The sequence below is a fragment of the Melospiza georgiana genome, chromosome 9 (genome assembly GCF_028018845.1).
Source record: "Melospiza georgiana isolate bMelGeo1 chromosome 9, bMelGeo1.pri, whole genome shotgun sequence".
NCBI classification, from domain to species: domain Eukaryota; kingdom Metazoa; phylum Chordata; class Aves; order Passeriformes; family Passerellidae; genus Melospiza; species Melospiza georgiana.
The window spans coordinates 12,923,499-12,939,691 of record NC_080438.1 but is presented as its reverse complement, the minus strand read 5'-3'; positions in this window follow the sequence as shown (position 1 = coordinate 12,939,691).

Genomic DNA, 16,193 nt, shown 5'->3' with positions numbered 1-16,193 from the left:
ATGCACAGCAAATAACAATGTCTATGTGAATACATCACATTACTAATTTTAAAAATGTCTTTTAAAAACAATGAGAATGTCCCCTTTTAACAAACCCCAGTGAAGCGAGTACACAGGACTGCTTCAACTGCAAGCAGATTGTGTCATCTACCAAAAGCTATTGTAAGTGTCAGCTCAGATTAATGAGTAAGACTGCCTACTAATGGGGACAGTTTTTTAATAAAAGCAGGAGAAATGTTCCTGCCTGCATTTGGATTTGTCTACAGATGCTCTCTGAAATCCTTGCTTGGTTCTTCTTGGTACTTGCTCGTGAAAACTGATGGAGTTCTGTGCTACTAGAAATGAGCTGTCTCTCTTGTTTGGTACTTTGCTTGCAGCCTGTAAAAATTGCAGAGAATTTATTCAATCAATCTAGTGTATGACAACTTGGCAAACAGGAGCTTTTACTGTTTTCATTTTTTTCTGTCCCAAACTCTAATTTTAACCCAGGTTCCTCTGTGACTGCTGAGGGCAATGGAATGTGTTTTCCAATGGATTTGTATTCTGTGCCCGCCCAATGCAATCATTTCTACCACCCTTATCTTGGTTACAGCCTTCTGACATCTTGGTATTCCAGCAGCAGCTGGGCTCTGGAGAGGGTTTTCCAGGATTCAGCAATAGTGACAGCCCCGGGAAATCCCACTGCTCCAGCATCTTCCTGTTCCTCCCACCTTCACCACCTGCCTGTGTTCAGCCCCTGCTTCTTCCAGTCTGATCTACTTCTTTTCCAATAAAACCCGCTCGCTTTGCAGGGCAGAAGGGAGCTGGCAGGAGGGGATGCTCACAGCATTGATTTGGGGGAAAACAGAGGGAAGTGTGTTGCTATCCTGGAGGGGGAAATGGTCCTACCCCAGGTGATAATTTTGCCATGAGCCTGAAGCAGGTGCCAGCAGACCTTGCCCCATTTCTGTTGCGTTCCTGGTTTATCCTCCCACTCCTCCTGTGCTCTGTCTACAAGCTGTGTTTACCTTGACCTCACTTGGATGCCAGCTTACATCCTCAGACGGAAAAGAGGAGTCAGCTGCTGAGCCTGTGATTGGGTAATGTGCAATCAGGTAGCAAGTGATAATTAGTTCACTTCCGAGCTAATATCGCTTCCAGCCCTCGGGTGCTTCAGTCAGAGTGGCTCAGACAAGCCCTGGCCGTGACTGTGAGCTTGGCTTTCAGCCGCGCTGCGGGAGCCCAGGGACCCCGGGCGGGAGCAGGAGTGTCCCTGGATGGGTCCCAGCGGCCCTCGCCCTCTGCGAGCGGGTGGGATGGCTCGGGATGGCTCGGGATGGATCGGGATGGATCCCGGGCCGCCGATCTCTCCCCGGGCGCGGCACGACCGACACCTGGCGGCGGGACGGACTCCGCTCCTCCTCCCGCTCCCGGCGATCCGGGGCTGCCCGCGCTGCCGGCAGGGAATTACGGAGCGCAACGCCCTGGTCCCGCGCGGTGTTTTGGTAAAGGCAGAAGTGTGGTGCACAATCAAATGGATGCAGGGAAAGGACTTAAAATAATCCAAAGTAGGTCATAAAATGTCGTTATTCGTAGGAGAACTTTTTAGAATCAATGGTATTTAACATTTCTGTTGTTCTGACTATTCTGATTTAGTCAGAAAAAGATGGAGATGTGCACAGGAGAGAGGATACTGTTACCAAATTTTCGTTTGTAAGGCAATAGAAAAGTTGAGACAATAGATTTTATAAATTACCTGTAGGGCTGTGACTGCAAGTCTATGTCTAGATTAACTGGGATGTGCCATTGAATCTTATGAAATGTCATTGGAGACAGTAATTGCCCCAGGTTCCTAGGATTTTTTATGGAGGCTTTGTATATAGTGCTTAGACACAGCACTAAACTGTTTAAAATACATATATCAAATTTACCTCTATTAATAATATTTCTCAGTATTGCTATGGGCCATTGTCTTCCTTGGAAACAAACAATACTTCCAAAACCAGTGAGAAATAGTGAAAGTGGCAATTTATAATGAAATTATCTGAAATTACATTTGCCAGCTTCATTTGCTAGGGGGGAACAAAACAAAGCAAAAAAATGCCAACCTTAGGCTATATAGAAAAGTTACCAATTATCAACAACTTGGTTTTAGATGTTTTAGGTTTACAAGTTCAGTGAGATTTAAATACATAGAAGAATTCTGCTACTGTTATTAAAACCAGGACAAAGCCAGACATTGAATCTAATGATTAACCTCAGTTACTTAATCTACAAATTAACAAGGATGTAGGAAGCTGATTAAGGGTAAAACCCCCTTGTTGTTAACCTTATTACAAGGCAAAGTGTTTTACATTGGAGAACAACCTATGCACAGGGAAAGATGCAAAGGGAAAGCATTAAGGATGTCAGATCTTGATCAGTTTTGAGGAGAACAAAAGGTAGTCAGTGCAGATGTACAGCAATACAAAATCCTTCTATCAGCACTCCAGATTTGAGGATGGTTGACCTGTAGCAATTGAAACCACGAGGGCTACACTAAAATGCTGCCTGGAGAGTTTCAGACAGCCTGGCAATAATGCTGGGACTTGAGGTGTGACTTTGAACCTGTCTGAGCATCCTGTGGGAAGTGTGACACTGGGTCAGCTGTCAGTCTGTGGTGACACAAGGCTGATGGCTGGGACACTCCAGCCAGCTCTGCTCTGTCTCTGCATTGTGTCCTGCTCCACCCTCCACAGTCAGGGAGCTGGGAGCTGCCTGCCTGCTGTGCCTCTGCAGAGCTTCTGGCCTAGAATAAGCTACTGCTGCCTTCGTGTGGAAGAGAGAGGGTGCCCTGAAACTGTAGTCTGTCTCCACCTACTAGAGCTGTTGAATAAAACTGCAATAATTATTGCTCAAACCTGAGAAATTTGAGGCTCCACTGTCCTGACAGTGGATGATTCTCTGGGAGGACAGTAGATGATATTTTGTCTGAGATCCTCTTTTAAAAACTTTTATCTTTTTATAAATCAAATCAATCAAGTGTGGATGGCTTCTCTTCCCTGTGTGCTGTAATGTGGAGATTGGCACATGCATGGAGGTCAGGGAAGGTTTTGGGATGCAATTAAAAAGAGTGAGTTTAGGCTTAACAGCAGAAAAAAATCCTGCCAATGAAAAGTATTCTGTAGTGAGCCCAACCTCCCCTGGGGAACAGGGGAAGTTCCATTCACTTGAGTGTTTAAAACTACTGTAAAAGTCAAATAAATATGCAGTAGGAAGAGTTTTGCCTTGGCAGCGAAACAGAACAGATGGCTTAGCAGATATCATCCATCCATAACCTCTCTGGTTTTGTCAGTAAGATGTTAAGTCTCTAGAAATAGCCTGCACACAGCTTGAGTCAACTGGAGCTGTATAAGTCATTACAGAAATCCGTGTCCCTCTGGGGTTTATTTCATTTCCTTTTAGAACAGCAGTAACAGTTAAAGTACAGAGTATGCACTGGAGGTAAGCAACTAGGTGGGATTAATGATGCTTGGTTCTGTGCTGTGCCATCAGTTTTTGTCAGCTGATCATGAATTGAAAGGGAACAACTTCTGCCTCAGTCACAATTACTTAACATTTTCCTTCCATTCCCCCTGGACACAGTCAGCATGTAAAAACCCATACAATCACCTTGGTCCAAAAATCATCAGGTCAGAAGTTGGATGCCTGTTGCTATGTGTTTATTTAATTTTATTGGCCCAGACATTCTTGGCAATAGCTTAGAAATGTACTGCTACTTACTGCTGGTAAGTATTTCACATCTTTGTTCTAAAGAATAAATCTGCACTGGACCCCAAATCCTCTGCTGAGCCTCCCCCTAGATGATTTGAAACAGCTGTTAACTTGAAATATTTAATTTTGTTAGTGTTCATTTTAATGGCAAGACTCTGAGGATTTGCAGTGGAAGTTGGCCTGGTAGAGAATATAATAGCAATACAAAATGTTTCTGCAAAATGCGCTTGTATTTCCCGGTACCTTCCACTGTTATCATGCAATCACTTCATGGAGGCTGCCTGGATGTAATGCCCAAGCTGTAAAGCCAAACTCTGCAGAAGTGAGGAAGCCCTGAGTACCCCTTGCACCCCAGGGGAGCTCTGACTTTGAGAGGTGACTCCTGGGAAGTCCCATCCTGGGTGTTGCAGCCTTGTCTGCAGCTGGTGTTTTTAGGGATTCATTGCCTGGTAGGAAGAGTTGGAATATGATGTCTGATTGAATCTCAGATAATTCAACCACTAAAGTCCATTGCATTTTTTATTAGTTAGCATTGGTGAAGGTTTTGGAAGGATTTAGTCAGGTTTTAGTGGTGACCAGGTCCAACAAAAGTACACTTCTCAGCTGGACCCATTTCAAAGGTAGAGAGAGATGTTAGAACTTCCCAGTGAAGGAGATAAATTTGTAGAGATGAGAAGGTGATTTTGAGACCCCTTGTGGTTTTGTTTTTTGTTTTGTCTTTTTGGTTGGTTGGGTTTTTCTTTTTTTTTTTTTTTTTCCTTCTCCCCTCTCGCCTGCAAAAAACCCCAACAAAACCCTAAAGCCAAACCCTTAGCCTGATGCAGACAACTCAGTGTTAAATGAAGGCAAAATGCCTAAAATCTGGCAATGAGCAGAAACGGGAGAGTTTAGAATGGAAGGACAGTTGCTAAGCAGTGTTAGCTGTGTCTTTTGTCCTTTTTGTGTATTAGGAATCATTGACCTCTTCCTCTCCTTTTCTGTAAGAGAGAGCTTCAGTCATACAGAGCAGGAACCAACTTTGTAGCAGTGCAGCAAGCTGGCTTTTCAAGATACTTGTATGTTTTGATACATGTAAAATATTTGGAGAAACTTTCTAAATTTTGTGTGGTAGATGATCCCCAACTGCTCTTTGCAGCTCTGAAAGCCTCATGTTTTACAGAGAATCCCTTTCTGCAAGCTCAGAAGGCAGAGATGGACTGCAATCCAAAGCACAGGCCAAATACCCTCTAGCACCTTGTTAAAAGGAACAACACCATGGCTGAAGGTGATACCAGAGATAAATGTGAACTAAAGGGCTGCTAAGGGGCAGCTTTGGCACAATGTTTAAATTGCCATTTTAGAAATGCTTTTAACAGTATGTGATAAGTATATGTTTAAAGGAGGAATGTATCTGGGGAAGGAACTGATTAAAAATTAATTTACAATAACAGCATGAAAGGTAGAAGAGGACAGGCTAAGGTTTTATTTAAATGTCTTTACCAACCTATGTTTCTGCAGTGTAAATTTTGTTACAAAAGTGAAGCCCATAGGATGCAATTCAGTCACAGCCTCCTTGGGGTTGTGTGTGTGAAATTTTACTTTGAGGAAAGCAAATTATTAAAAAAATTCTGCTATAGATATAAGACTAGCAAGATCAAAGCATCATGTAGAGAAGATAATTAGGAGACAGTTGTGTTAGTTTTGAATATGGTGTAGTTTTTATTTAGTAAGAAAGAAGCACAAAGGGTGAAGTCTCTCACTAAGTGAAGCCAAGCCCATGCTGCATAATGGCCAGTACAGTATTTTTTCATTTTTCATGATGATAATGCACACCATCTGAATGCTAAAGATTCATTACCACCCAGACTAACTGAATTAATGTCCAATGCATGCAGAGAGCAGCATAAAGAGCAGTGCTGCATATATGCCTCATAATCCTAAAGGTTGTTTTTGGAAAAACATCTGGGATCCTTGAGGTTTAGCTGGTCTGAGTCAGCTTATGGGAGGAGATAAGCTAAATGCAGAGCAGGCAAAAGAAGTGGCATGATTTTAGAATACAATCTGCATGTTAATTAGCAGGTTGTTCCTGTCAGCTTTAACTAATCACGCTTTTTCCTATGCTAGCTAGAACTCTGGGTTAAGATGCTGGCCTAACAGCACAGCTGGACCTGGGTTAAAAAAAGTAGTAGCACTGAAAGACTGCAAGAAAATCTTCTCTCTTATGACTGCTATTATTTTAGCTAGTAAGTTATAGCAAAACTGCTGGAAAAATATGTGTTTCAGTCAGATCAATGAATCCCTGTGGGAGTCTTCCCTCAAAAAAAACCCCCCCAAAATTATGGACTGTAGTCAAGGAATAGAAGTGAATTCTTAAGGAAAAGTAACGTTTTCTGGTAATGTCAAGGATGGGGAGGAATGCCTTCAGAAGAAGGGTAAGAGTAGTAATGGGGCTGGATATGTTCAGTGTTTTTGGCAGCTCCTTTGCTTCCTCACTGTCCTGGGGGTGGCTGGTGTACACAGTGCCTCTGTCTGTGAATGCAGCAATGCAAATTTCACTAGTCCCATTTCTAACAACATAATTCAACTTTCACTTCAACCATTTTCTAAAGCATCGTTTCCTTGATTTCCACAGAGATACTTTTTGTTTACTTCAGTTTTTGGATCCCAGCATTACATAGAAGAGTAAGTCAATGCTGAGCAACTGAGACAAAGTTTATTTTGACTAGGTTCATTAAACAAAATCCAGCCTGTGTGGTGGGTACCTGCTGAATTCATGATGAAGCTGGTCTCTGTGTGGAGAGGAACCATTTTTATGCCCGTGCTGCATTTCCAGCAGAGGGCACATAAACACTCCTTTTCCAACATCTCTGGTGTTTGCAAAGGAAAGTTCCACTGTGAAAACAGGAACAGCAAGTTTTAGATATTGCAGATATAGCCTATGAATCTGTGAAAAGAAGATTAAATAAAATCAAAGCAAGCTTTCATATAAATGTAAGGACAAAGGAGCAAAATTCTGCAACATCAGCTTTTCAGTTGATGTTTTAGCATAATTATTTTTCTAATCTTTTTTAACATTAATCTCATTACATCAGCTGTTTTCTTTCCAGTTTTCCACTCTTTGCTTAGTAATTTTCTAGCATTATATAAATGATACATAAGGATGGGGAAATTACATCTACTCTCAGTGTTCTCTATTGTGCAACGTCCACTCTTTATTTTTCCTTAGCTGCAGATTCTGATTATCCTCAAATTTCCTGCCAGATTTCTCCCAGCTGGTACTGCAGCACTCATCCCATGACCCAGCATATGCTTCTCCCTTGGACACCCATTACTTCTTTCCTGAAGCACAAGCTGAGCAATCTCTGGATCTGTGGATTTCAGTTTGGTGAGTTACAAGCAGCTTACCCAACCTGCCTCCTCAACATCCCCCCAGAGTGACCCTGGTGTCTTCCCACACAGGACCTGTGCCTTCTGGGAGAGGGGAAGGATGTCACTCTTGATGTGAAATTAATTTGCTTCCTGCAGAAAACTGATTCCCCAGCCAGGGAAAGGACATGACAGAAGGAAAATTTGTAGCTGCAGGAATTTCACAAGCCTGCATGCAGAGAAATTTCAGAGGTTCACTTCAGCCAGTGATACCCGGTGCTTATGTCTCACTCTGACTCCATGTCTTGTATCCAGACAACCTTCATTTTCTTGTCATGCAAATGCCAAGAGTTTGCTTTTAGCTTTGAGAAAATATTCCGAAGTAGTGTTCATATGTACAAATTTGCTATTTTCTCATATTCATGTGAGGCACAAATGCATACAATGAGAGCACTATAATTTTTACTATGTCATTCTAGTTTGCTTCATATGTCCTGCAGGGAACATGTCCTGTAGTTTCTGGGACCTAAGTCAGAATCAGATTGCCCAGGTGATTATTTTCTGTATTTGAAATAGGCTTGAATTTTCTGATTGGTTTTAGCTAACTAAGTTAAGTGTATCACAAGAAGCAGATACTTGACTTGCAAGCTCTTTAAATGCTTATATGCAATATGGTTGTATTTTCATTGCATTCCATGTCTCCAGGTGATGTCCAGGCACTCCAGGTACTTATATTTCATCACAGCAAGCAAAAGTGTATGATGTCAGTTAATAGCTGTTGTTATAAATATTGCTAAATGAGGGATAATCCCATAACCAAGTGGACTTTACTGTGTTTGTTTGCATGCTGGTGTTACTATTTATAGCACCAGAATGTCTCCAAATCCCAGAGACAGACACGTGTGCTGTGGTGCCACCCAGTGAAGGGCTGCAGTCTGTGTGAGTAAATACAGATGTCCCAGAGCAGCCAGCACCCTCCTGCCTGTGTAATCCCAGGCTTTGGCAACAAGGGGATTATTTGGATGATCAAGTATATGACCCAGACTCGTGGGCTTTCAGAGTCATGACCTCTCCTCTCTTGGAAAAAACTCAGATATCTGGTCACACTCACTTTGCCTTTAACAACTACTTATTCAGCATGTGGAGGGAAAGGAAAAGCACTTGGGCTGGATTTTCCTCAGCTGATGGTCACACAGGTTGCTGTTGAAGAGGAGTCCAGGCTAAAAGCCTCTCTCATCCGTGGTTAGGTCAGAAATAGCATCACCACATGCTTCTCAGTCCTCTCTTTTGTTGAGCTCTAACAAGTGGCAACAGTCTGAGTAGCCAATGAAGTAAGGAGAATCTCGAAAATTGCAGCTTTTTTTTTTCATTTACCTTGCTGTTCTGTTTGTGTTTACAGTGTAAATTAGTAGCCCTTTACTGCCAATTTTGTCTTTCACGTGCTTGTCTGTTCCCAAAGGCTTATGCCCTTCTGCATCACATTAGATTGCTCCTGTAGCTGGCAACTGAGTTGAATATAAAGGGACTAAACCTGTAAAAGGAAACTGGAATAGAGGATGGATGGTGGATCTGGCATAGGAGGAGGCTGTTTGGCTGGCTGCAGCCCTAGGCTGTTGTCCAACAAAAAATTAGAAATTAAATCTAAGGCAAGCACTCCCACACAAATTGCTTCTCCAGCCATTTCCCTTTATTTTTTTCATGGCTCGATTTAGTGTCACATCCATCCATTTTCACAGTCTGAGAGAGATGAAAGTGTAGTAATTACATATTTGTAATTCCTAAGGCATTCTGGCTGTTTCTGTGGCAATGGGAGAAGAGTAAGATGTATTCTGTAATAGCAGCAGATTACTTCAGTGAGAAAAATGGAGAATATTTTTATGGGGCAATAGACCAGCTGGATGTTAGCTCAGAGATGTCAGATGATGTCATGCCTGCATGACAGAGACAGGCTGTTTGCAAGTCACAGGGCTATTTTTTTCCTCCACACAGGACATGTAAGGCCATTTGGATAATTTTTTATGGCTTACAGCAAGGGGGTGGTGATTTCTGTGCTAAATGGGTTTTGAACTATTTGGAACAGATGGAGAGAACATTGGACTGTTGAGATAAGAATGGGAGGTTTCTATGCAGATGGATTAGACCTTTATAATCTAAACTGCTTTTTCTCTCTCCCACCTGTGCCCAGCATACAGGTAAATATTTGCATTACGTATCCTAGTCATATGTACTCATTTGCCAAGCCAAATAGCTAAAAATTCCACCTTTTCTATGAACTAGCAGCACCCTGATATTTATCTTTCCATTCTGTCATAACCAAGAAATACTGTTCTGCAAGTGGAGGATAAAGATGTTTTAAGAAAAAATGCAAGAAAACAACAACAAAACAAGATATTCTGGTTAAAGGACTTTGTTTGTCTAAAGTAAATGATATCTAAGACACATGCCTTGTATTTCTGTGGCCAGTGAATTAGGAAGAACTTTTGGGAAGGATGATTTAATTATTGGAACAGGGAGCCCAGGGAGGTGGGGAAGTCACTGTCTCCAGAGGAATTCAAGAAACCACTGGATGTGGCACTTGGGCTATGGCTTAGCTGACAAGATGGTCACTGGTCAAGGGTTGGATTTGATGGCCTTAGAGGTTTTTTCCAACCTAACTGCTCCTGTGGCTGTAATTTGGCTGTAGACCTGTCTTCTCTGGAGCCACCAGGGGAATGCAGCTGTTTGCCTGCAGGGCCAGGAGGTTTGGTCACTCCCAGCACTTACTTCAGTGATTTTAGCACTGCTACTCTCTCCAGCCGCAAAGAGCAGAAAATAAAGGAAAAGTCCCAAACCCCTTACCTGCCCTGTCAGTGGGGTCAGTGAGTGGTGCTCTCTGGCAGCTGCTCGGCCCTTGGGATAGCTGCAATTTTGCAGGATTGACCTAAATTACCACTCTAACTATAGGTGTTCAAAATATCAGCCTCTGCAAGTGGGGGGGAATGGAGACAATGGCTGCAGTTTTAATTGCTTCTTCATAACTGGTTTCAGATTTTTGGACATGTACCTGCAGGCTTACAAGATGACCAATGCTTGTTTGTTTTCTGGGGTCAAGAACATATTTTTTTCATCAGTGTTTACCACACCCAGGATTTTTCAGTTTTTTCACAATTAGTAAATATTTGAATGTGTTTGTGAGAACTGTAGGTCTGATTATTTGGCAAAATTTCAGGAACTTTTTAAAAGCTTTTTTAGCAATTCTCAATCTGGTTACCTGGAAAAAGGCCAAACAACAATATTTTCATATATCAGCCTGCAGAGTAGTACAAAGTCCTGCTGTTTCTATGACAACAAATGGTTTTTTCAGCTCCCCCAGATTGGATCTTTGAAGTACAGTGAGTAGCCTGTGCAGCAGATCAGTGGGAAGATGGCAAGCCTTCTGGATCTGAAGGTGTGCAGGCACCTCTAAAGGCTCATATCCCTCAGAGCTGGGTTGTGCTGTGCTGCAGCAGCCAAAGCAGGGCAGCAGGGAGATGCCTGAGTGCCCCTGGGCTGGGAGCTGGGGTGCACACAGCAGCCTGCAGAGCACAGGGCTCTGACAGCTCAGCTGCTCTGCTGAGAAGGGACTTGGCATGTTGGTTTGTCTTGGCCAAATGCTTCCCACTGCAAGGAAGCTTTAGTACAGAAGGGAGATATTATTTAAAAAAGCTGTTAGATTGTCTCTGTCCTGCCAGCATTCAGTGGTGCCACATATCACATTAAAAGAAATTACTTCAGACTAGGAACAATTTTTCAAGTTTTTCTCAGGTCTTCCTATGCTTTTGCTTCCACATTTCTGGGAATGCTTTTTACAGCCCATTCCTCTGCTCTTCCTGAATCTTCACTGGGCAGGTTTTTGCAGTCTCCCTTCTTCTAGCAATCAATTATTTATTTAGTGGTCTTGTTCCAGGTTGTGTTGTCTTTCCAATGCCTTCTCCTACCCTTGATCCTCACTTTTTCTTTCTTCCTTAACTTTCAAAACACAGGTTGTACCTTCTCAGAAGCTTCTCTGGCTGTTTCTGCTCAGAATGCCAAAGCTGTGCCTGTTTGTGGGGAATTCCTGGCTGTCCTTTGCACCTGGCAGGGGCAGTGCTGATAGCGTGGGCTTGCTGCCCTCCAGCCATGTCCTCTGAGGCTGCTTGGTGGAGCTGCCAGAGTAGCAGACCCTTGTGGACTCTTTCTGATGCAGATTCCTTGAATCTGTTTAGAGGAGAGACCACAGGCAGCTCTCAGCTTTCTTTCTGCAGTGGCAGTGAGAGCAGTAAACTCGGCTACATCCACCTGCACTTCTCACTCTGCATCCTGCACAAACACACTTCTCTCCCATCTGCTGTTACAGCTTCAGAGCAGCTTCCTTTGCTGCCTGACTCGACCAAAATACTGATACTTGTCCACAGGAGACAATCTTTCTTCTGTATCACCTGTACTCTGTATTTTAAAATACAGAATTTAGAGAGAGCAAATTGTACCAGAGATGGTGCTGAACAGACCCTTACCCAGTTGTTGGTGCTGTGTGCTGTGAGCATACATCTGTAAGTGTCATTGTGCTGTCGAGAAAAGGCCCCCTCTTTAATCTATTTTGCTTCTGCATTTGCTGTACTGTACTTGTTGAAGACTTTCCAAATTGTAAACTAAATCAAGACAACAGCTTTCCCCGACTGTCTTTTAAACCAGCACTCTCATTTATTAAAATGTGATTTCTTTACTCACATGTACCTGTGAGACAAAATGAACCAATAGAAAAATGCTATTAAAAATCTTTTCATGAAGGAAAAGCTGCTAAAATTCCAGCAGGGAGTGAGTTTGGCTCTAGCATAAATGATATTTTCTTAAGTGCAGATGTGCCAGCTGTACTCTGCATTATGTCCTGCATTTTTCACCTCATAATGTGGATGTAATTATCAAATGGACTGGAATACATGCAGCAAAATATATTAGTATTCCAGAAGCTGTGATGGGCCAGGCTGAAATACCTCCTTGTTCCTCAGGGAGCCCCAGAGTCACACCAGCATCCTACTGAAATTCAGGTCAGGTATTTAAAATATGGTATGAAGGCAGAAAACGAATGAGAGAAAAAAAAAGGGGGATTTCAATATTCTTAATCAAGGTAAATGAATCTTCCCTAGATGAAACAGTCTGTGCAGGGTTTTTTAGGAAGAAAAAGAGTGTTACAGGCTTCTGTGGTAGACTTTATGTTTGAAAAACCACTGTCCAACCAAAACCTATCTACCTGGAAATGAGATGAGAGACACGTAATGTAGTGTAAGAAGGAAAAATTTCAAAACCTCCAGGGAGATTTTGCTATTTTCCTGGAGAGAGGTGTCCCCATGGGCTGGAATGCAGAGGGCAGATGAGGACAGGCTGTGACACAGATCTCAACTGCAGTGAGTGCAGCACCAGGCAGTGAGATTGCAGTTTGCTTTTTGTCTCTGCCTCTCAGATAATTTTCAGAGAAGGAGACAAAGAGCGTTTATACATGCTGAGGATGCCAGTGGTTATTTACACTCTTGTAGACTGGTCAGATCCCTTGGCAGGGCTGGTATTGTTTCCAAAGACTTCAGTTATGCTCAAATTCCAGGAGCAAACCAGCAATGTTACAGACCTTATATATATTCTCTAATTGCTGCAGAATGGGATGGGGAGGAATTCCAGTTAGACACACCTACCCATTGTGCCACAAAATAATTGTGTGTTGAATATGAAGATGATTTATTAATGTTGTTTGTTTCAGACTCAAGAACAAAGTCCAGTTGCTCTTAAGTGTAAGAGAAGAAACAAATGTTCTTTAGTGGAATTTTAAATTATGTCAACCAGAAGATGTCCTTTGCTGCCGTGGCAGGAAATGTCAGGGAGATATCCAAGAGCAGGAGGATTGATGGAAAAGGAATTGTCAGGGGAACTGTAGCAGGAGTTTAACAAACTGTGTGTGGTAGTAAACATACTATATTTTTTATTTGCTTTCTGCTCTGAGACTTACAAAAAACAAAGCAATTTTCTTGGCTGCAAGCTAGAACTGTAAACTTCATGAATACCAAATATATAGATAACCCAAACACATTTGCAGTCATGGTTTTACAAGTAGATGGGCCAGTTCTGTGAGCCATTTGAGGAGATTTGCAGGTGATATGGCAGGGTTTGACCTAGCCAATATTTTATACCAAAAGAAGGAAAGATGCCCTTAGGAGGTGCAGACTTGAGAGGGAAAGGTCAGATTATTCAGTAAAGCCACCATTTAATGTACAGTTTGCTGAGCACGAGTGTTAATATGTGAGAAGTAGTATTGATTAAATGTGGTGTTTTAGTTCCCTGTTAATACTGTACCACTTAATGTATTGCCATGGAAGATCATAAGCAAGAGAAACCACAGGAAGAACAGCATGATTCTTTAATTATGCAAGGAGTAACAGGGTCAGCTATTTTTCCTAATCAAAATTGCTAGCAGCTAGAGAAAATGTGAGTTGTTGTTTAATATGTAAGTAACCTAACTCTCCTTTAAAAAATATTCCCTGCTAATGCCTAGTGCATGGCACAAATACTCAGCAGGCCAGTGGGGACAGGGCAAATGCTGCTAATTCCTGTCACAGTTTCACTGCCAGGGGGAGTGTCAACAGTAACAGCAGGACACAGAGCCCTGCTTCAGCACCCACCAATGCTTTTGACATATTCTCTATAACTTAATAAATTAATAATGACCCAATCAGATCTGCACATCATTGGATTTGAGCCCGTTTGTCGAAGTCACTGCCATGTTCTGGGAATACCTTTGGAGTTTGCAGCTCAGCTCATGATCAGAGAGGAGGAAGGGCATGGAGAAGTCTGCATCCCACTCCTTCAGCCTGTCAGTGGTGGAGTGGTCCCTCAGAGCCTGCTGTGATGTGACACAGAGTAAAGCAAGCCTTGGCTGCACTGTAAGCCTGAGATGAGCTCCCTGTATTCCTGCTTGCATGAGCCTTTTGGAACAGAATTGCAGCAACAGCAAGAATGAGTGAGCACCTTCTGTCCAATGTAAAGGCCTGTAGTGTGTGCTGTGATGAAGATAAAAAGAGCACTGATTCTTTAGACTTAGGAAGTATTTACCACAAAGTGAAAGTTTCATTAGTTGTGCAAACCTCTGCTTCCTCTTTTCCTTGATGGATGGTCTCTTTCTGACTGCATCACACTGCCAATCTGGGTCATTCCTAGGACCCAGGGTAATTTTGGGTTACAACTAGCTACATAAAGAACAAAAGACTTGTATAAAATTTTAGATGCTCTTTTACTCTGTGGAGTTTTGTAGCTAAGTCTTTCTTCTCATCTTTAAGTTTTGATGAAAATGGACACATGTCACAGTTTATTCCTCAGGTGCTTTTCCAAGTATTGATTAAGACTGATGTAAATTTCAGGGGTTCTGAATGCAAGCTAGACTTTAACTACAATTGCATTTTAAGTTCTCTTTCCATGAGATTGCATGTCAAAATCTTATCTGTTGTGCTTACACACGAACATAGCAACCAAGAGAAAAAAATGAGAAGAAAGTGATGCAAACAAAGGTACCAATGCTGCTCTTCTCTTCCATGTTGCCAACTCCTGCCTTTTAGGGCTCTGGCAGCAGCAAAGAGCCAAATAGCAAAGGTAATGCCAGTTTGAAAGGAAGAATTACACACAGCTAGTTAATTCTAGAGGGCTGAAGTAACAATCCATGGCAACAGATCCTCCAGCCTCTTGAAAAGTTTGTGAGCCCAAGATAATATCTCAGGGAAATCCTTCACACTTGGGGTTTGTATGGTAACTTCAAACCTGGTAGATCACGTGCTGGATTTAATAGATCATAACTCTTGTAGGGCCATGCCTATTAGCACATCTCTTGTAGCTTTGCTTCCCCAGCTCTGCTAGGTTAGTCTGAAGGCACCAGCCTAATGGGCAAAGACTACCATTTTTATCCAGGTCAATAAGATTTTTTTTAAACTTACATCATTTAACAGTTGTTTTTTAGCATTTTCCCATTTTCTTGCATCTATTCTTCAACTTGACACACTAGAAGGTCAGACACAGAGCTCTGACAATCTTTGCTCCTCTGTTCCAATACACAAGTTAAATGTTCTAACAGAGCCTTGCCTTGGGGAATAGAAGGAGAATATGGTCATAACTCCTTTTTGAAAGTTGCTTCAGCTCCTAATTTAGGGCTGGGAAACACTCACAGCAACTCAAACCCCACTGTCTCACAAGGACCACTACTTCATTTTTCAGCATCTCAGAGGCTTTATCTTGATTTTACTCAGCATTTCACAGCTGAATATTGGGTGACTGCTGCTGCAGGGTGATTTTAATCCCTTCAAAAGACGTGGCTGTTTAAGGTATATCACAGGTCTGCATTGTTCACGAACCCATTTATAACAGAGCCTCAACATCACTTCATACACCGGTGTTAAAGGGGAGGAGTACTTTGCAGGGAATGCTCCAAAAGACAGAGGTATGGGCCTTGTGGCCCCTTACCCATGGAAACAAGCACAAACTCCACAACTGAGAACTCAAGCATATAGTTGTTTTGAACATAAACTGGCAAGAAAAATATAGTCTTAGCATAGTTTTTGAGAAATGCCTGCTATTGTTTTAACACCATGTCTCATGACATTGACAAAAGACTCATATAGTAATTATCCAATTTAAATTTTTAAGTTATTGGGGAACAATGGCTTTGTTCATGCACTAGCAGTTATCTTCTGTTTACCACTACTCAGAATATCCCTGAGTCATTTGTTATATCTGTCCTCCAGCTGTGTTAAAACTAGGACAACATTGCACTGAAATTTGCATGCACACAATTTGGTTGTATCGTGCTAACTCAAGATATGAGTATGGACAGGCTAAAATACCACTGGCAAAAAAGAAGTGTGAAATTGAAACAGGAATAAATGCCAGTTTCAATCAGAAGTGTGCTGCTAATAAATACAGTCTATTAAAAAGTGCTATGTGTAACTTCCAAATAAATTCTACAAAAGCTATAAATCTGCAGAAAACAAACTGATTTACACATCCAACTAAAATTATAGTTCTTCCATTTGTGGCACATCACTTTCAAAGACAACAGTGTTTGAAGAGAAATAAATATCTGCCTTTGGTGT